The sequence below is a fragment of the Oncorhynchus kisutch genome, linkage group LG18 (genome assembly GCF_002021735.2).
Source record: "Oncorhynchus kisutch isolate 150728-3 linkage group LG18, Okis_V2, whole genome shotgun sequence".
Classification (NCBI taxonomy): Eukaryota; Metazoa; Chordata; class Actinopteri; order Salmoniformes; family Salmonidae; genus Oncorhynchus; species Oncorhynchus kisutch.
The window spans coordinates 11180290-11202764 of NC_034191.2; the positions used below are offsets into that span (position 1 = coordinate 11180290).

Here is a 22475-nt window from a genome sequence, read left to right on the forward strand (position 1 = left end):
AGACGGAATCCGACCCAGGGACTAGGGCGCATCTTCCGATGATAGCGTGCTGAGAAATCCAGGGGAGTGTGTCCGGATGGGTAGGAGGGAGCACAGCAGATAATCCACACAAGGGCGGTGAGAGATGAACACGGACACACGACACAACCTCAGAGAAGTAACAACGACCTGACAACAAGAAACACTGGTTACAGAACATATAAAGGGAAGATAAGTGATTCCAGCTGGCACAGACAATCAGGCCGAGATTGGGAACCACGCCCACACAAACGAGAGAGAGGAGAGAGAGAGAGAGAGAGAGAGGAGAGAGAGAGAGAGAGAGAGAGAGAGAGAGATGAGAGAGAGAGAGAGAGAGAGAGAGAGAGAGAGAGAGAGAGAGAGAGAGAGAGAGAGAGAGAGAGAGAGAGAGAGAGAGAGAGAGAGCAGGCAGGCAGGCAGGCAAGGCAGGCAGGCAGGCAGCCGGCAGGCAGGCAGGCAGGCAGGCAGGCAGGCAGGCAGGCAGGCAGGCAGGCAGGCAGGCAGGCAGGCAGGCAGGCAGGCAAGGCAGGCAGGCAGGCAGGCAGGCAGGCAGGCAGGCAGGCAGGCAGGCAGGCAGGCAGGCAGGCAGGCAGGCAGGCAGGCAGGCAGGGCAGGCAGGCAGGGCAGGCAGGCAGGCAGGCAGGCAGGCAGGCAGCAGGCAGGCAGGCAGGCAGGCAGGCAGGCAGGCGGCAGGCAGGCCAGGCAGGCAGGCAGGCAGGCAGGCAGGCAGCAGGCAGGCAGGCAGGCAGGCAGGCAGGCAGGCAGGCAGGCAGGCAGGCAGGCAGGCAGGCAGGCGGCAGGCAGGCAGGCAGGCAGGCAGGCAGGCAGGCAGGCAGGCAGGCAGGCAGGCAGGCAGGCAGGCAGGCAGGCAGGCAGGCAGGCAGGCAGGCAGGCAGGCAGGCAGGCAGGCAGGCAGGCAGGCAGGCAGGCAGGCAGGCAGGCAGGCAGGCAGGCAGGCAGGCAGGCAGGCAGGCAGGCAGGCAGGCAGGCAGGCAGGCAGGCAGGCAGGCAGGCAGGCAGGCAGGCAGGCAGGCAGGCAGGCAGGCAGGCAGGCAGGCAGGCAGGCAGGCAGGCAGGCAGGCAGGCAGGCAGGCAGGCAGGCAGGCAGGCAGGCAGGCAGGCAGGCAGGCAGGCAGGCAGGCAGTGGATTCATGAACCGTGACACTTTTAGTGAGATTATGACAACAACCATATGATTTCCATATCTAAAACAAATCAATTTAAATTACACATAATATACTAATTTACCTCAAAAATATGGGTTGTGATGGAAATGACAAGGTGTGGTGGAAATGACAAGGTGTGGTGGAAATGACAAGGTGTGGTGGAAATGACAAGGTGTGGTGGAAATGACAAGGTGTGGTGGAAATGACAAGGTGTGATGGAAATGACAAGGTGTGGTGGAAATGACAAGGTGTGATGGAAATGACAAGGTGTGGTGGAAATGACAAGGTGTGGTGGAAATGCCAAGGTGTGGTGGAAATGACAAGGTGTGGTGAAATGACAAGGTGTGGTGGAAATGACAAGGTGTGGTGGAAATGACAAGGTGTGGTGGAAATGACAAGGTGTGATGGAAATGACAAGGTGTGGTGGAAATGACAAAGGTGTGGTGGAATGACAAGGTGTGGTGGAAATGACAAGGTGTGATTGAAAATGACAGGTGTGGTGGAAATGACAAGGTGTGGTGGAAATGACAAGGTGTGGTGGAAATGACAAGGTGTGGTGGAAAATGACAAGGTGTGGTGGAAATGACAAGGTGTGGTGGAATGACAAGGTGTGGTGGAAAATGACAAGGTGTGGTTGGAAATGACAAGGTGTGGTGGAAATGACAAGGTGTGGTGGAAATGACAAGGTGTGGTGGAAATGACAAGGTGTGGTGGAAATGACAAGTGTGGTGGAAATGACAAGGTGTGGTGGAAATGACAAGGTGTGGTGGAAATGACAAGGTGTGGTGGAAATGACAAGGTGTGGTGGAAATGACAAGGTGTGGTGGAAATGACAAGGTGGTGGTGGAAATGACAAGGTGTGGTGGAAATGACAAGGTGTGGTGGAAATGACAAGGTGTGGTGGAAATGACAAGGTGTGGTGGAAATGACAAGGTGTGGTGGAAATGACAAGGTGTGGTGGAAATGACAAGGTGTGGTGGAAATGACAAGGTGTGGTGGAAATGACAAGGTGTGGTGGAATGACCAAGGTGTGGTGGAAATGACAAGGTGTGGTGGAAATGACAAGGTGTGGTGGAAATGACAAGGTGTGGTGGAAAATGACAAGGTGTGGTGGAAATGACAAGGTGTGGTGGAAATGACAGGTGTGGTGGAAATGACAAGGTGTGGTGGAAAATGAACAAGGTGTGGTGGAAATGACAAGGTGTGGTGGAAAATGACAAGGTGTGATGGAAATGACAAGGTGTGGTGAAATGACAAGGTGTGGTGGAAATGACAAGGTGTGGTGGAAATGACAAGGTGTGGTGGAAATGACAAGGGTGTGGTGGAAATGACAAGGTGGGTGGTGGAAATGAACAAGGTGTGGTGGAATGACAAGGTGTGGTGGAAATGACAAGGTGTGGTGGAAATGACAAGGTGTGTGGAAATGACAAAGGTGTGGTGGAAATGACAAGGTGTGGTGGAAATGACAAGGTGTGATGGAAATGACAGGTGTGGTGGAAATGACAAGGTGTGGTGGAGTGACAAGGTGTGGTGAAATGACAAGGTGTGGTGGAAATGACAAGGTGTGATGGAAATGACAAGGTGTGGTGGAAATGACAAGGTGTGGTGGAAATGACAAGGTGTGGTGGAAATGACAAGGTGTGGTGGAAATGGCAAGGTGTGGTGGAATGACAAGGTGTGGTGGAAATGACAAGTGTGGTGGAAATGCCAAGGTGTGGTGGAAATGACAAGGTGTGGTGGAAATGACAAGGTGTGGTGGAAATGACAAGGTGTGGTGGAAATGACAAGGTGTGGTGGAAAATGACAAGGTGTGGTGGAAATGACAAGGTGTGGTGGAAATGACAAGGTGTGGTGGAAATGACAAGGTGTGATGGAAATGACAAGGTGTGGTGGAAATGACAAGGTGTGGTGGAAATGACAAGGTGTGGTGGAAATGACAAGGTGTGGTGGAAATGACAAGGTTGTGGTGGAAATGACAAGGTGTGGTGGAAATGACAAGGTGTGGTGGAAATGACAAGGTGTGGTGGAAATGACAAGGGTGTGGTGGAAATGCCAAGGTGTGGTGGAAATGACAAGGTGTGGTGGAAATGACAAGGTGTGGTGGAAATGACAAGGTGTGGTGGAAATGACCAAGGTGTGGTGGAAATGACAAGGTGTGGTGGAAATGACAAGGTGTGGTGGAAAATGACAAGGTGTGGTGGAAATGACAAGGTGTGATGGAAATGACAAGGTGTGGTGGAAATGACAAGGTATGGTGGAAATGACAAGGTGTGGTGGAAATGACAAGGTGTGATGGAAATGACAAGGTGTGGTGGAAATGACAAGGTGTGGTGGAAATGACAAGGTGTGGTGGAAATGACAAGGTGTGGTGGAAATGACAAGGTGTGGTGGAAATGACAAGGTGTGGTGGAAATGACAAGGTGTGGTGGAAATGACAAGGTGTGGTGGAAATGACAAGGTGTGGTGGAAATGACATCTATGTAAAAAAAATGGATGTTGTTCAAAATGTTTGCAATAAAATATTGTTTTCATATATAACATATGAAAACAATATTTTATTGCAAACATTTTGAACAACATCCATTGTTACACATTTGAGACCTATACTGGGTTGTAAAGGCCCATCACTCACAAGGTGTACAGCAGTAGCTGATGGGCAGAGCTCAAGGAAGTAGGCCAGTGGTTTTGAGAGATGGGCCCAGATAGCAGAGGGGTCATGCCTCATAGAAGAGCTCAGTGAGCAAAGTGAAACTGTAACATTTGTGGTATATCCAACACAGGTGTGGAGGGTCACCTGCTTGTGAGAATCACCAAAGTGAACTGCCTGAACAGGTAGTTATCTGCAAAGTCAATATGCACAATGATCTCCTCTTTCCCCAGAGTCTCTTAATTCTCTCAGTTTGGAGTATTGGTGTCGAATGTTGTACACGTGTTTCCTCGACTTCTCTTTCAATCCGTTGGAGAAGTCCTCCAATAGAATCTGCAGTGTGCCACATACCTTCTCTTTCAATCCGTTGGAGAAGTCCTCCAGTAGAATCTGCAGTGTGCCACATACCTTCTCTTTCAATCCGTTGGAGAAGTCCTCCAGTAGAATCTGCAGTGTGCCACATACCTTCTCTTTCAATCCGTTGGAGAAGTCCTCCAGTAGAAACTGCAGTGTGCCACATACCTTCTCTTTCAATCCGTTGGAGAAGTTCTCCAGTAGAATCTGCAGTGTGCCACATACCTTCTCTTTCAATCCGTTGGAGAAGTCCTCCAGTAGAATCTGCAGTGTGCCACATACCTTCTCTTTCAATCCGTTGGAGAAGTCCTCCAGTAGAATCTGCAGTGTGCCACATACCTTCTCTTTCAATCCGTTGGAGAAGTCCTCCAGTAGAATCTGCAGTGTGCCACATACCTTCTCTTTCAATCCGTTGGAGAAGTCCTCCAATAGAATCTGCAGTGTGCCACATACCTTCTCTTTCAATCCGTTGGAGAAGTCCTCCAATAGAATCTGCAGTGTGCCACATACCTTCTCTTTCAATCCGTTGGAGAAGTCCTCCAGTAGAATCTGCAGTGTGCCACATACCTTCTCTTTCAATCCGTTGGAGAAGTCCTCCAGTAGAATCTGCAGTGTGCCACATACCTTCTCTTTCAATCCGTTGGAGAAGTCCTCCAGTAGAATCTGCAGTGTGCCACATACCTTCTCTTTTACTCTCAAATGTACAGTGAACTTCTCCATGTTTCCCTCTTTGTTTTTCTTCTCTCTCTCTCTTCAGCTTTGTTTTTCTCCTCTCTCTCTCTTCAGCTTTGTTTTTCTTCTCTCTCTCTTCAGCTTTGTTTTTCTCCTCTCTCTCTCTTCAGCTTTGTTTTTCTTCTCTCTCTCTCTTCAGCTTTGTTTTTCTTCTCTCTCTCTCTTCAGCTTTGTTTTTCCACTCAAACCACCATGTCTGCTCACCAGCATCCAAGTCAGATGTTTTAAGCTCTTTGGCTTGACAAAGGGAGCACTCTGGGTACATGCACTCCTTCTTCAGGTTCTCACAGCGCAAAGACTCAATAAGGTTCTGACAGCACAACGACTCAATAAGGTTCTGACAGCACAACGTCTCAATAAGGTTCTGACAGCACAACGACTCAATAAGGTTCTCACAGCACAACGACCCAATAAGGTTCTGACAGCACAAAGACCCAATAAGGTTCTGACAGCAAAAAGACTCAATAAGGTTCTGACAGCACAAAGACTCAATAAGGTTCTGACAGCACAAAGACTCAATAAGGTTCTGACAGCACAACGACCCAATAAGGTTCTGACAGCACAAAGACTCAATAAGGTTCTGACAGAACAACAACTCAATAAGGTTCTGACAGCACAAAGACTCAATAAGGTTCTGACAGCACAAAGACTCAATAAGGTTCTCACAACACAACAACTCAATAAGGTTCTGACAGAACAACAACTCAATAAGGTTCTCACAACACAAAGACTCAATAAGGTTCTCCCAGCACAAAGACTCAATAAGGTTCTCAATATACATGTGATGCTGTAGTTTGCCCACCATGTACTGGAGGTTGGGGTGGGTTTTGCAGAGACATGTGTCCCAGTCCTGGACCGTTGGCTTGACAACCCAACAAGGAGGTCTTTTGCAGTATTCACAGTAGGAAATTTGAATTTCTGAATATTCCCTCTTAAACTTCTGATAAAAGGTTCTGAATTGTGCCGTTCAAGAAGCGCTTCTGCTTTCTCTTCTTGTTCCTCGTTAGCGTGTCCTTTTCCTCCTGTTGTTGTTCTGCTGTTGTCGTCACGTTCATAGAATCTAGTGATTTTCCCTTCTGTGGCTGTGCTAATTCTGTTACACTGAGTCTTCCTGGAGTATTGAAGACTTGATGGCCTGTTTTCATTTGCCCTCATTGCTTTGGCTGAAAATCCAAATGATTTGTTTGCGGGTTTTGACCAGGCCATACTTTCTCAGGATGTTTCCTCGGGGCAATTTTTGTAGCGACTTGTTTGTCCTTGGCACTGCACATTTATTTTAATACTTTTGTTTTTAACTCTGCAATGATGGTATTTTGAAACAATAAAATCCTTCTCAAGTTCTTCGGAGTTCCCTTCATTTGCTGTTCTGTCTTTGGGGAATCTTGTCTCTTCATTTTGTTCATCAGTCGATCATATCTTTTTTTTGTTGTCTATTTCTCAGCTTTCTGTAAAGCATGATCAAGTTTGACGTTTGTCATACTAAGATCTCTGCAGGCTTTTGAGCGACCTCCTCCAACCTTTTTCCTTCCAGCAAGTATTCGACTTCTCACTCCTGTTGCAGACGATGAGGACGGGGTATCAGGGTGTGAATCAGGGGCAGGTAAGTTAGGGGCAGGTATGTTAGGGGCAGGTAAGTTAGGGCCAGGTACGTTAGGAGCAGGTATGTTGGCATGTATCAGGGGCAGGTATGTTAGGGTCAGGTATGTTAGGGGCAGGTAAGTTAGGGGCAGGTATGTTAGGGGCAGGTATGTTAGGGGCAGGGAAGTTAGGGGCAGGTATGTTAGGGGCAGGTATGTTAGGGGCAGGTAAGTTAGGGGCAGGTAAGTTAGGGGCAGGTAAGTTAGCCTCATGTTCTGGCTGCAAGTCATCTGGTGACTGAGGTGTGTTGCCTGATGGGTTGGTCTCCATAGCAACTGTTCTCTATAAAGTCTGTCTTCTTTTCCGTTGGTTACATTTCCATTCACATCTCTACTTTCTTTGTTCTCGCTTTGTAAGCTCAGAGATATATTTCACTTCTCCCTTCTCTTTTTTCTTCCAGTGTCTCTCCCTGTCTTTTTGCAGATGTTCCTGGTATCATATAGGATATTTTTTTATTTGGTTTCTATATGTCTGTGACCTCTGTGCTGTTTTATGTGGCATCTTCTAAAAAATAAAGACAAATACGACTTCGTTTTCAACTTGTGAACGCCTTGGAGCATTTTATAGTTTCAATTCATTTAAAACATGATTAAATACGCCTAAAGTCAATTTAAAAAATGTTTTAAAGTAAAGTCAAAACGAATAAGATAATGGATTTGTGTCATTTCCACCACACTTAAGTTTGTGATAGAAATGACTGTGATGGAAATGACATTTCTACAGTTTCTGGAGAAAATTGACAGACAGCTTAGCATGCTTTGATTAGTATTACAGCTAGCATATCGTTTATACTAAATACATAAAATATATATTTTTTTAAATTCTAAAGTTCTACCATAAAATAAAGAAATTATAGCCTGTTTGGAAATGACTGACAATTAAAATATTCTCTACACAAAGCAATATTTACCTTGATTTTTTTCCTTAAACTTCTGGACATCACATCTGGAACAACTGTCCACTGCTGCCACGTGCTTCAGTGTCACAATATGTTTCCATGGTAACTAAATTAACATTCTCTTGAAAAAAAACTTTATTCATGAGGAATTTGTCTTCAGTGGCGGAAATGACACCCCTCCCAAAGAACATATAAAAGGGAATACTCACAATAAATATTGATATAGATTTTATTTAATTGACTCTTTATGTAGTACATAACATTATATAATGTGCAATTATTAATGTTTTCTAATAGAAAATAAATAGTAGAAGCTTAAAAGTCTGGGTCAGGGACAAGGACAAGGGAAAAATAGTGAAATGGGGGTATAACCTGCATCTGAAAAGTAGCTCAAATACTTGATAGAGAGGTGTTTAAAGACGTATGGGGTGATTCCAGTGTAAACTTAACATACACACATACATTTTGTCTTTGCCTTATTTTTTTATAAAATCCCCAAAATTGACCCGAGGGACATGGAAGTGCCCGTAGTTGCAGAATCACCCGATTCTTGTGTTACTGTTTTATTTTAGACTCTGCATTGTTGAAGGGCTCGTGAGGGAGCATTTCACGTTAGTCTACACCAGTTGTATTCAATGCATGTGACAAAATAATACAATTATATTTGACTAGATGTATCACACCCGCGGCATAACACCCAGCAGATGGTGCTACGTCCTTATCCTTGAGCTTCTCAGTTCTGCGCTTTCGCCAGAAAATGCGGAAGTGAAACAATTTCATTTGATGCCATTTCGGAGGACAGGAGTGGGCGAGAATAATTGATCGTTTACAATATAATAAAATTATGGGAAATTAAATAGCTTAGCGGAATATATCGCTCAATCAAAACATAACGGAAGCCGAGTTGAGATGGAGAGCCGTCGCACAGTAACACGAAGGTCGAGAAATCAACGCATCCGGTGAGTTTATGAGCTGCATTTGATTTGTTGACAACGTTGGTTGGTCTGTGCCTGTTATGGCTGGTCCAACCATTTGATGAGAAGCGATAACCACATCAATGAATAGCTTCTGGTCTATAAGACGATCAAATTGCAGCATTGTAGACCTATGCGACCCCAACAAAAGGTTATTACCAATATGCAAATGTTTTCTTAAATGGAGAAAGCATCAACATTGTATCAGAGTTGTCTGGTGCGTGCATGTTGTTGCTGAAACCAAAAGCACAGTAACAATGCATTGTATTTCCTTCCCCAGCCAATTCGTAATTATGTCAATGACCATGTGTATATTATGTTGCAGACTCATCAAATGACATCGCCACACGCTCGTTTGCCAACCTGTAGCCTAGGTGTGGTGGGCTCGAGGGCGGTCAGTGTTTGGTGTCAACAAACGAACACTTCCACATCAACGCGCTCGGATTCTTCCACGGAGGCAGAGGGACTGACGCTGGTAACGGACATAGTCGCCCCCATGCCCCGCTTCCCGGGGAGGACTGCGGACGTGGCCGCTAACCTGACTTCCCCCGTGCTGGGTCGGCCACTGTGCGCTAACGGGACGCCCTGGACCCTCTACCTGTTTGAGGAATGCGTGGAGAATGTGTGGGAATACTGGAGCGTAGTCATCGGGCTGATCTCAATGTTCTGTTTCTTGCTGTCTACTCTGCCGTAAGTTGATCACCACTGCGTTAGGAATGCGTTCTCTACGGGGGGGAAGTCGTTTTGTATTTATAATACAAAACAAAAATAACTGATCACAGATATTGTGATCAACAGCTGCGGTCTCAAATGTATCTGGCATTTGGTGTTGTGATGATACGCATGACAGATTTTACAATTTTAAATTTAACCTTAACTAGGCACGTCAGTTAAGATCAAATTCTTATTTACAATGACGGCCAACAACGGCCAAACCCGGACGACACTGGGCCAATTGTGCGCCACCTTATAGGCCATGAATTATTTATTACCGTAGCAAGGAGAAAGTCTCTGGCTCTGCAAAGACAGTTTATCAGGTTCTGAGAGACATCTAATCTAAGTATCTGTTTACGTCACACCAGTCTCTTCTTTTCTTCCCCTATTCTCTCCTCCTGCTTTGTATCTGTTCTCTCTCTTTCTCCCCCCAGGCAAGTCTATGAGGCTTATCGCAATGGTAAAGTGGAGGAGGCCATGTCGTTTGGCTTTATGCTCTTCCTCTTCAGTGGGGACCTCAGCAGTCTAATAGGCTGCGTCCTGACCAGCCAGCTGCCCATCCAGGTATCTATCAACAGGCACAACTTCAACTTGCTCTTGTATGAATATGGGCAGAGGCATTGCCATAGCACTCTCTGCCCAGACATGCCAGGATGCACTGTATCACAGCTGCATTGAAGCATATTTTTTTAAAACATTCAGCATTTTGTTTCATCTGGTTTGTGAATGGAGTTAGTTAGGTACATTGTATCCCAATGGCATGTTTTCCTTAACCTTTCCCTGACCCTTACCTATGCCTTTCCCTGACCCTTACCTATGCCTGACCCTTACCTATGCCTTTCCCTGACCCTTGCCTTTCCCTGACCCTTACCTATGCCTGACCCTTACCTATGCCTGACCCTTACCTATGCCTGACCCTTACCTATGCCTGACCCTTACCTATGCCTGACCCTTACCTTTGCCTGACCCTTACCTTTCCCTGACCCTTACCTTTCCCTGACCCTTACCTATGCCTGACCCTTACCTATGCCTTTCCCTGACCCTTACCTATGCCTGACCCTTACCTATGCCTTTCCCTGACCCTTGCCTTTCCCTGACCCTTACCTATGCCTGACCCTTACCTATGCCTTTCCCTGACCCTTACCTATGCCTGACCCTTACCTTTCCCTGACCCTTACCTATGCCTGACCCTTACCTATTCCTACCTGCAGAGGGTGCCACTGTCGTCTAAATCATATCTTCTCTCTCTCAGATTGTGACAGTAGTGTTCTACATCTCCACTGATCTCCTGCTCATCTCCCAGTTCCTCTACTACAAGATAAAGAACAACTCATCTAAAAGTTATCAGCGTTGTTCATTGTATTGTAGTTGGTGTGCTATAGTGTTCTCCAGTCTGTGTACTCACTAATATGCTAGATGTATTCCCTATAGACAATGCTAACAGCTCTGCCCAGTTATCCATGCCTAATGTGTTTGACATGACTGTGTTCAAGTGAAATTGCTAGTTTCTACTAAAAGTTGATTACTGACTAATTCTCCCCTTGTAAAGCTCCTTTGTTAGTCCAGTTTGCAGCCGAGGGCTGGAACACAAAATGAAGACATATTGGATTACGTAACAGTACATCTACACAAGTGTGTGTTGTGGGTATGTATCTGTCAATAAAGACAGAGTGACTGATTTGAGGGACAGAAAGAGAGAGGGAGGTCTTGCCACACCTGTTCAAGCCCTTCCCTACTTTCTCCGTAGCTCCGGTATCTCACAGGTGTGTCTGAAACAGGTCACCTCTACAAAACCAGGAGGGGCAGCAACACTGTGTCTCTCTTCCCCCAGAGCGCCCCACGTTGAAGTGGTTGTGTTTCCTGTGGTGTGGGGCTTCCACTGTGGCCCTCCTGATCCTCCCCAAGTTCATCACTGACAACAACCCCTCTGCAAACACTCAGGTGACGTGTGAGAGAGAGACTCTCTCTCTGTCTCTCTCTCTCTCTCTCTCTCTCTCTATTCAATTTAAGGGTTTTATTGACATGGGAAACATGTGTTAACATTGCCAAAGCAAGTGAGGTAGATAATATACAAAAGTGAAATAAACAATACAAATTAACAGTAAACATTACACATACAGAAGTTTCAAAACAATAAAGACATTACAAATGTCATATTATATATATATATATATACAGCGTTTTAACAATGTAGAAATGGTTAAAGGACAAAAGATAAAATAAATAAGCATAAATATGGGTTGTATTTACAATGGTGTTTGTTCTTCACTGGTTGCCCTTTTCTCGTGGCAACAGGTCACAAATCTTGCTGTGTGGTGGCACACTGGTATTTCACCCAGTAGACATGGGAGTTTATCAAAATTGGATTTGTTTTTGAATTCTCTGTGGATCTCTCTCTCTGTGTGTGTGTGTGTCTCTTTGTGTGTGTCTCTCGCTCTCTCTGTGTGTGTGTGTCTCTCTCTCTGTCTCTCTCTCTCCCTCTCTCTCTGTGTGTGTGTGTGTGTCTCTCGCTCTCTCGTTCTCTCTCTCGCTCTCTCTCTGTGTGTGTGTGTGTCTCTCGCTCTCTCGCTCTCTCTCTCTCTCTGTGTGTGTGTGTCTCGCTCTCTCTCTCTCTGTGTGTGTGTGTGTGTCTCTCTCTGTGTGTCTCTCTCTCTCTGTGTGTCTCTCTCTGTATTTTTCTCTCTGTGTTTTTCTCTCTGTGTTTCTCTCTCTCTCTGTGTGTCTCTCTCTCTCTGTATTTTTCTCTCTGTGTGTTTTTCTCTCTGTGTTTCTCTCTCTCTGTGTGTGTGTGTTTCTTTCTGTGTTTCTCTCTCTGTGTTTCTGTCTCTGTGTTTCTCTCTCTCTCTGTGTTTCTCTCTGTGTGTTTTTCTCTCTGTGTTTCTCTCTCTCTGTGTGTGTGTGTTTCTTTCTGTGTTTTTCTCTCTGTGTTTCTCTCTCTGTGTTTCTGTCTCTGTGTTTCTCTCTCTCTCTGTGTTTCTCTCTGTGTGTTTCTCTCTCTGTGTTTCTCTCTGTGTGTTTTTCTCTCTGTGTTTCTCTCTGTGTGTTTTTCTCTCTGTGTTTCTCTCTGTGTGTTTCTCTCTCTGTGTTTCTCTCTGTGTGTTTTTCTCTCTGTTTTTCTCTCTGTGTTTCTCTCTCTGTGTGTTTTTCTCTCTGTGTTTCTCTCTCAAATTCAAGCTGCTTTATTGGCATGAAAAACATTGTGTAAATATTGCCAAAGCAACAATGTGTACAATATACATTGTAACAAAATTATAAATGATAGCAAATAATAATATAAAATGGTAGTAAATAATAATACAAAATTAAATACAAAAATAATAACAATAAAATGGTAACAGTCAATAGTAGAAATGTAATAAATATAAAATCAAATTATGAAACTATAACTAACTTACAGTGTGGCAAAAAAGTATTTAGTCTGCCACCAATTGTGCAAGTTCTCCCACTTAAAAAGATGAGAGGCCTGTAATTTTCATCATACGTACACTTCAACTATGACAGACAAAATGAGAAGAAAAAAATCCAGAAAATCACATTGTAGGATTTTTAATGAATTTATTTGCAAATTATGGTGGAAAATAAGTATTTGGTCAATAACAAAAGTTTATCTCAATACTTTGTTATATACCCTTTGTTGGCAATGACAGAGGTCAAACGTTTTCTGTAAGTCTTCACAAGGTTTTCACACACTGTTGCTGGTATTTTGGCCCATTCCTCCATGCAGGTCTCCTCTAGAGCAGTGATGTTTTGGGGCTGTTGCTGGGCAACACAGACTTTCAACTCCCTCCAAAGATGTTCTATGGGGTTGAGATCTGGAGACTGGCTAGGCCACTCCAGGACCTTGAAATGCTTCTTACGAAGCCACTCCTTCGTTGCCCGGGCGGTGTGTTTGCACCCCCATGTTTCCACCCCCATGCTTCATAGTAGGTATGGTGTTCTTTGGATGCAACTCAGTATTCTTTGTCCTCCAAACACGACGAGTTGAGTTTTTACCAAAAAGTTATATTTTGGTTTCATCTGACCATATGACATTCTCCCAATCTTCTTCTGGATCATCCAAATGCTCTCTAGCAAACTTCAGACGGGCCTGGACATGTACTGGCTTAAGCAGGGGGACACGTCTGGCACTGCAGGATTTGAGTCCCTGGCGGCGTAGTGTGTTACTGATGGTAGGCTTTGTTACTTTGGTCCCAGCTCTCTGCAGGTCATTCACTAGGTCCCCCCGTGTGGTTCTGGGATTTTTGCTCACCGTTCTTGTGATCATTTTGACCCCACGGGGTGAGATCTTGCGTGGAGCCCCAGATCGAGGGAGATTATCAGTGGTCTTGTATGTCTTCCATTTCCTAATAATTGCTCCCACAGTTGATTTCTTCAAACCAAGCTGCTTACCTATTGCAGATTCAGTCTTCCCAGGCGGGTGCAGGTCTACAATTTTGTTTCTGGTGTCCTTTGACAGCTCTTTGGTCTTGGCCATAGTGGAGTTTGGAGTGTGACTGTTTGAGGTTGTGGACAGGTGTCTTTTATACTGATAACAAGTTCAAACAGGTGCCATTAATACAGGTAATGAGTGGAGGACAGAGGAGCCTCTTAAAGAAGAAGTTACAGGTCTGTGAGAGACAGAAATCTTGCTTGTTTGTAGGTGACCAAATACTTATTTTCCACCATAATTTGCAAATAAATTCATTATTCACAGGATTTTTTTTCTAATTCTGTCATAGTTGAAGTGTACCTATGATGAAAATTACAGGCCTCTCATCTTTTTAAGTGGGAGAACTTGCACAATTGGTGGCTGACTAAATACTTTTTTGCCCCGCTGTATAACTAAATAACGGTCTTCTTCTCCTTTATATCAGTACTACGACTACTACTACCATCACTAAACTGTTATCACTACCATTACCACCCACATTTGGAATGATAAACAGCAATAGTAATAACAATAATAGCAATAATAAGTAAGTTACTGTTTACTATGCAGATGTTATTATTCAGTGTCCCTCAGGCTATGGCATGAAAATACATATTTGGCTGCAAGAGGAGCCATTGCTCCTTCGTCCATGAGTATTCTTAGTTTTTCCTCTGGGTTCAATTTGTAAAAATGTGGAATAAATGTAGTCATTTCTGTGAATAATGAATCTCTTTGTGAGGAATATTTATCACAGTAAAGGAGAAAGTGCATCTCTGTCTCTACCTCCCCTGTCATGCATTGACCACATACACTCTCCTCTTTGGGTAGCCATGTCTTTTTATGTCTGCCGGTTTCTATTGCCAATCGGTGGTCACTCAGCCTGTACTTGGTAAGGATCTGTCTCTGCTTCGTATCTCTGACAGAGTAGAGATAATCAGCCAATTCATAATCTCTGTTTAGGGTCAGATAGCAATTTAGTCGGCTTTGGGATTTTGTTTCGTTTTTTCAGTTTTGTAAATATGATTCCTTTGATTGGTTCATGATTTTGCTTATTAGAATTCTTTCTTTTGAAGCAGTGCTGCTGTCAGCTTGGTTGGTGAGGTCCAACACCAGCTGACTGAGAGGGCTCGTTTCTGGGCTCAGCTCTTGGGTTTGAAGTGCTTTAAATTGCAGACTCGAATTTGGACTTGAATTTAGATGTAACCAACATTTTAATGATCTTTTCTGTATCTTCATTATTACTGGAAAACGGCCCCATTCTGCCCTACATGCATTATTACTGGAAAACGGCCCAATTCTGCCCTACATGCATTATTACTGGAAAACGGCCCAATTCTGCCCTACATGCATTATTACTGGAAAACGGCCCAATTCTGCCCTACATGCATTAGTTGGTGTATTTCTCTGGACTTGTAGGATTTTCCGACAGAATTCTGCATGTAGGGCTTCAATTGGATGTTTGTCCCACATTTTAAAATCCAGTTTATTGAGTGGCCCCCAAACCTCACTTCCATAAAGTGCTATTGGTAGGATTACACTGTCAAATATTTTTGTCCAAATTCTAATTGGGATGTTGATTTTGAATAATTTCATTTTTATTGCATACATTGCTCTGCGGGCTTTTTCTTTGAGTGCATTCACTGCCATATTAAAGTTTCCCGATGCAGATATGGTCAGACCAAGGTAGGTCTCTCTCTCTGACTCTCTGCTTCTCTCTCTGCTTCTCTGCTTCTCTCTCTGACTCCCTGTGTCTCTCTCTCTGACTCCCTGTGTCTCTCTCTCTGACTCTCTGCTTCTCTCTCTGACTCTCTGCTTCTCTCTCTGACTCTCTGCTTCTCTCTCTGACTCCCTGTGTGTCTCTCTCTGCTTCTCTCTCTCTGACTCTCTGCTTCTCTCTCTCTGACTCCCTGTGTCTCTCTCTGACTCCCTGTGTCTCTCTCTGACTCCCTGTGTCTCTCTCTGACTCCCTGTGTCTCTCTCTGACTCCCTGTGTCTCTCTCTGACTCCCTGTGTCTCTCTCTGACTCCCTGTGTATCTCTCTCTGACTCCCTGTGTATCTCTCTCTGACTCCCTGTGTGTCTCTCTCTGACTCCCCGTGTGTCTCTCTCTGACTCCCCGTGTGTCTCTCTCTGACTCCCCGTGTGTCTCTCTCTGACTCCGTGTGTCTCTCTCTGACTCCCCGTGTGTCTCTCTCTGACTCCCTGTGTGTCTCTCTCTGACTCCCTGTGTGTCTCTCTCTGACTCCGTGTGTCTCTCTCTGACTCCGTGTGTCTCTCTCTGACTCTCTGTGTGTCTCTCTCTGACTCTCTCTCTCTCTTTCTCCATGTGTGTCTCTCTCTTTGTCTCTGATTCTCTCTCTCTCTTTCTGCCTCTCTCTTCAGAGTGCCTCTAACAGTGTGGAGATTTCTGGTTATGCCTGTGGATACCTGGCCTCCATATTCTACCTCTCCTCTCGTTTTCCACAGCTCTACAAAAATGTGAGTGACAAAATGGGTGATTTATGGAGGGGAGGTGGGGTAAGATTTAACAGGATGGCAGGGTTAGGGGACATGAGGAGGGAAAGGGTGAGAGGAGGGGAAGAAAGGCTCAAAGTAGATGGGGCCAAAATAGAAGAGACGTATGAGGAACACATGCTGTTTAATTTGTAAAATGAGAACCGGGTGTGAGAGACAATAGTGTTTTGTGCTGAGTGATGTCACAGCATCTGGACTGGGGTCTCCTGCTGAGTGATGTCACAGCATCTGGACTGGGGTCTCCTGCTGAGTGATGTCACAGCATCTGGACTGGGGTCTCCTGCTGAGTGATGTCACAGCATCTGGACTGGGGTCTCCTGCTGAGTGATGTCACAGCATCTGGACTGGGGTCTCCTGCTGAGTGATGTCACAGCATCTGGACTGGGGTCTCCTGCTGAGTGATGTCACAGCATCTGGACTGGGGTCTCCTGCTGAGTGATGTCACAGCCTCTGGACTGGGGTCTCCTGCTGAGTGATGTCACAGCATCTGGACTGGGGTCTCCTGCTGAGTGATGTCACAGCATCTGGACTGGGGTCTGCTGCTGAGAACTCACTGTCACTCCCAATGTGATAACAGTTCCTAGGGATGTTCTAAGGGGGAGAGCACAGTACACAAACACACGTTTTGATCTAGTGAGTGTCTGTGTGAGCATGCATGACTTACCAACAACAAATCATGCATACTAACACATTGTCAAACATTGTGAAAATATGTTAGGCATGAATATTATTTTGGAACTTCTTAAAATAGAAAGTGGGTACAATTTAAGAAGTAACAACAGAATGGGGGTGAATAATTAACTATGTAACATGTTTTGAGCCTAAAATCTTCCATTTTCTCTGTTGGTTTTGAGGTCTAGACGGTAACATCTCCCTGTCTGTCTCCAGTTTAAGCGACAGTCTACAGAGGGCACGTCGTACATGCTGTTTGCCCTGGCCATGATGGGCAACGGGACCTACGGGCTCAGTGTCATTGTGGTTCTACCAGCTCTGGCCGGCTCCAAACAGACCTTCATCCTCAAACATCTGGCCTGGCTCATCGGCAGCCTGGGAGTCCTCCTCCTAGACTTCTTTGTATCCTTTTTCTCAGAGATCATCATTTCACACAAAAAAGGATCAAAAATAAAGAAGGGAAGGTGTTATTTTTGTCTCGGTTTAAGTGTTGGGATTTTGTTGACCTGTTGTTGTGTGTTTGTGAATGAGCCTTAACTCTCCCAGGTCACCGCCCAGTTCATCATCTATAGGAAGAACCACTCCGCTAAAACCAGCAAGAAGATGAACGTTCCTGAAGTAGAACCTCTGCTCTGTGAAGAGGAGGAACTGTCCACATTCTAGAGTGAGAACATTATGGAAGTTCTAGAGTGAGAACATTATGGAAGTTCTAGAGTGAGAACATTATGGAAGTTCTAGAGTGAGAACATTATGGAAGTTCTAGACTGAGAACATTATGGAAGTTCTAGACTGAGAACATTATGGAAGTTCTAGACTGAGAACATTATGGAAGTTCTAGACTGAGAACATTATGGAAGTTCTAGAGTGAGAACATTATGGAAGTTCTAGAGTGAGAACATTATGGAAGTTCTAGAGTGAGAACATTATGGAAGTTCTAGAGTGAGAACATTATGGAAGTTCTAGAGTGAGAACATTATGGAAGTTCTAGAGTGAGAACATTATGGAAGTTCTAGAGTGAGAACATTATGGAAGTTCTAGAGTGAGAACATTATGGAAGTTCTAGAGTGAGAACATTATGGAAGTTCTAGAGTGAGAACATTATGGAAGTTCTAGAGTGAGAACCTTATGGAAGTTCTAGAGTGAGAACCTTATGGAAGTTCTAGAGTGAGAACCTTATGGAAGTTCTAGAGTGAGAACCTTATGGAAGTTCTAGAGTGAGAACCTTATGGAAGTTCTAGAGTGAGAACCTTATGGAAGTTCTAGAGTGAGAACCTTATGGAAGTTCTAGAGTGAGAACCTTATGGAAGTTCTAGAGTGAGAACCTTATGGAAGTTCTAGAGTGAGAACCTTATGGAAGTTCTAGAGTGAGAACCTTATGGAAGTTCTAGAGTGAGAACCTTATGGAAGTTCTAGAGTGAGAACCTTATGGAAGTTCTAGAGTGAGAACCTTATGGAAGTTCTAGAGTGAGAACCTTATGGAAGTTCTAGAGTGAGAACCTTATGGAAGTTCTAGAGTGAGAACCTTATGGAAGTTCTAGAGTGAGAACCTTATGGAAGTTCTAGAGTGAGAACCTTATGGAAGTTCTAGAGTGAGAACCTTATGGAAGTTCTAGAGTGAGAACCTTATGGAAGTTCTAGAGTGAGAACCTTATGGAAGTTCTAGAGTGAGAACCTTATGGAAGTTCTAGAGTGAGAACCTTATGGAAGTTCTAGAGTGAGAACCTTATGGAAGTTCTAGAGTGAGAACCTTATGGAAGTTCTAGAGTGAGAACCTTATGGAAGTTCTAGAGTGAGAACCTTATGGAAGTTCTAGAGTGAGAACCTTATGGAAGTTCTAGAGTGAGAACCTTATGGAAGTTCTAGAGTGAGAACCTTATGGAAGTTCTAGAGTGAGAACCTTATGGAAGTTCTAGAGTGAGAACCTTATGGAAGTTCTAGAGTGAGAACCTTATGGAAGTTCTAGAGTGAGAACCTTATGGAAGTTCTAGAGTGAGAACCTTATGGAAGTTCTAGACTGAGAACCTTATGGAAGTTCTAGACTGAGAACCTTATGGAAGTTCTAGACTGAGAACCTTATGGAAGTTCTAGACTGAGAACATTATGGAAGTTCTAGACTGAGAACATTATGGAAGTTCTAGACTGAGAACATTATGGAAGTTCTAGACTGAGAACATTATGGAAGTTCTAGACTGAGAACATTATGGAAGTTCTAGACTGAGAACATTATGGAAGTTCTAGAGTGAGAACATTATGGAAGTTCTAGAGTGAGAACCTTATGGAAGTTCTAGAGTGAGAACCTTATGGAAGTTCTAGAGTGAGAACCTTATGGAAGTTCTAGAGTGAGAACCTTATGGAAGTTCTAGAGTGAGAACCTTATGGAAGTTCTAGAGTGAGAACCTTATGGAAGTTCTAGAGTGAGAACCTTATGGAAGTTCTAGAGTGAGAACCTTATGGAAGTTCTAGAGTGAGAACCTTATGGAAGTTCTAGAGTGAGAACCTTATGGAAGTTCTAGAGTGAGAACCTTATGGAAGTTCTAGAGTGAGAACCTTATGGAAGTTCTAGAGTGAGAACCTTATGGAAGTTCTAGACTGAGAACATTATGGAAGTTCTAGACTGAGAACATTATGGAAGTTCTAGACTGAGAACATTATGGAAGTTCTAGACTGAGAACAATAAGATAATTCTAGAAATCCTCTCCATAATCAATCAATCAATCAAATGTATTTATAAAGCCCTTTTTACATCTGTAGATGTCACAAAGTGATATATGTAGAAAATCGGGCTTAAAACCCCAAACAACAAGCAATGCAGATGTAGAAGAACGATGGCTTGGAAAAACTCCCTGTTGACTGGAGACCTGCACTAATCTGACAGATGTGATGGTACACCAATGTTCCCTCCTCTGAAATACAGGTGAATTACAGGCGTTTTATATTTGACGAATGTAATCTCAGTAGAACTATTCTCTCTCTCTTTGTAAGGGAGGAGGGGGTCATGTGATCTATTCACTATGCCATTTCCTCGTACGCCTCAGGCCTATTGGCTGTGTCAGTGTCTCACATTGCTCTAGTCTAGTTTGTCAACGGTTAGAGCTCTTGTGTTTTCCAGGATAAGATATGCAATACACTGAACTGTTCCCGCAGCGTTGTTGTCTAGGTAGACCGTAGAGTAGGGGACCACACCAGTGGTTGTTCCTGTATGTACGTTTACAAATGTCATACGTTGGCACTATTGGTGTGTCGCAAAGTAGTGGGCTGCACCCACAGTAATGTATTTAGTAATAGTTTACCCCTGGTTTTGTTCTATGAGCAGATTCTGTCGTAGTTAAATCTATAAGTTGGTAAATTGCTTGGAGTGTTTACACAGTGTTTAGATGGTGAAAATACAGTGGGGTAAAGCCTGATATCCTGTGCCTTGCATCTACATTATATTAATATGAATGTGTTGCTGCAGTGCAGTGCTGAAGGCTGTTTGACGTGTTCAAGGCTGCTGCTTTTTAAAAACAAACAGTTTTTGGGCTGAAATCTAACCGTTTTAACTGAACAGCCTGTTTTCCTTATCTCCTCTCCTTATCTCCTCTGGCCCAGTTTATTTTACTTTCAGTGTCCACAAAGGAAGGGAGGAAGGAGTTTAATTATTATTATTTTTTACATTATTGAGTCACAGCCGTGAACATTGAGTTCACCCCTTATTTTGGAGTTGTGTCCAGGGGTGTGTTCATCAGGAACCAAATGTAACAAAACGGGTTAAGGGGCCTACCTGAATTTGTCCAATAGAAACTCTCGTTTTCGTTTCAAAATATTTTCGTTTAAGAGTAATAAGCATTTCGAAACGGAAACCGTTTACTCAAAAACGGAAAATGTTGTGTGACTAATGAATACACCCCAGTCTTCTATGTGTGTAGTCACATGTTCAGAAAGTGGCGGATCAAGGTTTTGTGGGAAATTTGAACGTTTTTTATAAGTTGATGTGTCATAACTTGGTAACATACTGGAGACCAACGATTCGTTACGTTTTTGTACTGGTCACATCACTGTTGTTAGTGTGTCATGGATGTGATTGGTCGATTGACAGCACAGATTTTTCTCTACCTCCGTCTTTCAGTGAGGGGGGTTTGTTTTATCTGGCCCTGGTTACCACGGTGGGAGGAGTTTGAGCTGGGTGAAAAGTGATTGTATTCATTTTGGAATCGGGCCCCACTCTGGTCGCCGGTGAAGGTGGCTCAAAACAAACATGACGTAATTAAGCACGTGGAAAGATGGGTAGGATTCTGTTTTCACATGCTAAAGTGATTGCTTTTGATTTATTTTTTATTTTTTTAAAACTTTCTGCCTTCTCAATAAAAACTAGTTTGACTATTCAAACATTTTATTTTATGGAAAATGTATGTATGTTTCGTGACGATGCACCATGCTGCCTTGTTGACATGACCGAGTGGCTCAGATTACTGTTTGATTTGAGAAAGGCGCTCCTGCATCCCTGCTATTTCACCCGATGACGTGATGGGCCATTGCCCGGGTTCAACCTGGGCCAGTGTAATAGAATTCCCTTCTATTCTCTGGTGAAAATGTAAATATGAATCTAGTTAAGTGTTGGATATATATATAAGGAGTGCTTGTGGACGGAAACATGACAAAACATGATGTGAGTGTTTTATTGGTAGAAATAGTCTCGAGTTACAGCTGGGTTTTAATAAGCACAGTTGTGATTGGTGGACTTTCCATGTGAGAAATAAGGTGTATTTCTACTTGTACCTGATGTATTGGAAAAGCTCAAAATGTGGTCTTTGGGAAAAAATAGCTGTTTTCAAAATGGCTGACCAGCAAATGATTGTGGCCATGGTCATGAAACATCAGGAAAGCCATGAACGAAGAGAAATTATGATGCCACTTATTTTCTCCGATAAACCTGTAGATAGTTGCAGATTTTGTTGATTATTTTAAAGGTAAATTATCAGTTGTTTCAGACAACCTTTTTTTTTCTTTCTCTCCTTTCTCTTGAGAAATTAAGTTTCATTCTGGTTTGCTCAAAGCCTGGCCTCTCTTCAATGTGTTTTCTATAGACATTTTTTTCCAAACAATAGAATGGAATAATGAGATATTTATTTACAGTCTCAAAAGAACAAGGAAAATGTATGAAATTATTTTTACTTGAATAATGACACACTGTATTGCTATTTTAAGATACACATGTATTTATATTTATACTTAAGATAACATGGTATTGTATTTTCCTTATGCTTTGGCCTATACGTTACTTGCAATATTTATGTCATTGACGATAATGTCCCAGTATCTCAGCTTTTGTAGTTAATTCCAATATGATGCTTATGTAACAAACATCTCAATAAAGACCGAATTATATCCAATGTGTGTGTCGTTTTTTGTTGTTGTTTTTGAGGCAAGATAACAAACATGATTGTAGTATTGTGTGCAGTATTTGGCAGGCACACAGTTTCAGCAAATATGTATTACAGATACAGTCATTTAAATGTCTATAAACTATAAATATGATTTACAAACTGCTTATAAATCCGTTAAATTCGTCCCTTTCCTTCTATAGTAGCCTTTGATACATTGGTGGTTAGGTTCAATGGAATGCACAGTCTGCAACATATCATGTGCATTTTCTAATTTAAATATTCTACGTCATACAGTATGCGTAAAAAAATATATATATATATTTATATAGAAATGTAACCTTTATTTAACTAGGAAAGTCAGTTAAGAACAAATTCTTA

General features: G+C 43.4%; 1 non-coding gene across 5 annotated transcripts; it reads left to right on the plus strand.

Annotated features, from left to right (window-relative positions):
- Nucleotides 1–8210: 8210 nt before the first annotated feature.
- Nucleotides 8211–22103, plus strand: LOC109909574 (uncharacterized). Of its 5 annotated transcripts, none has more exons than XR_004203922.1 (7): nucleotides 8211–8412; nucleotides 8753–9117; nucleotides 9576–9705; nucleotides 10973–11082; nucleotides 15931–16026; nucleotides 16951–17136; nucleotides 17281–22103. It is a non-coding gene; the product is annotated as an uncharacterized LOC109909574 (transcript). The 5 variants fall into 5 exon arrangements; XR_004203920.1 differs by having other exon boundaries at nucleotides 8214–8412; nucleotides 9576–10786; XR_004203919.1 differs by having other exon boundaries at nucleotides 8218–8412; nucleotides 10394–11082.
- The last annotated feature ends 372 nt before the right edge of the window (nucleotides 22104–22475 follow it).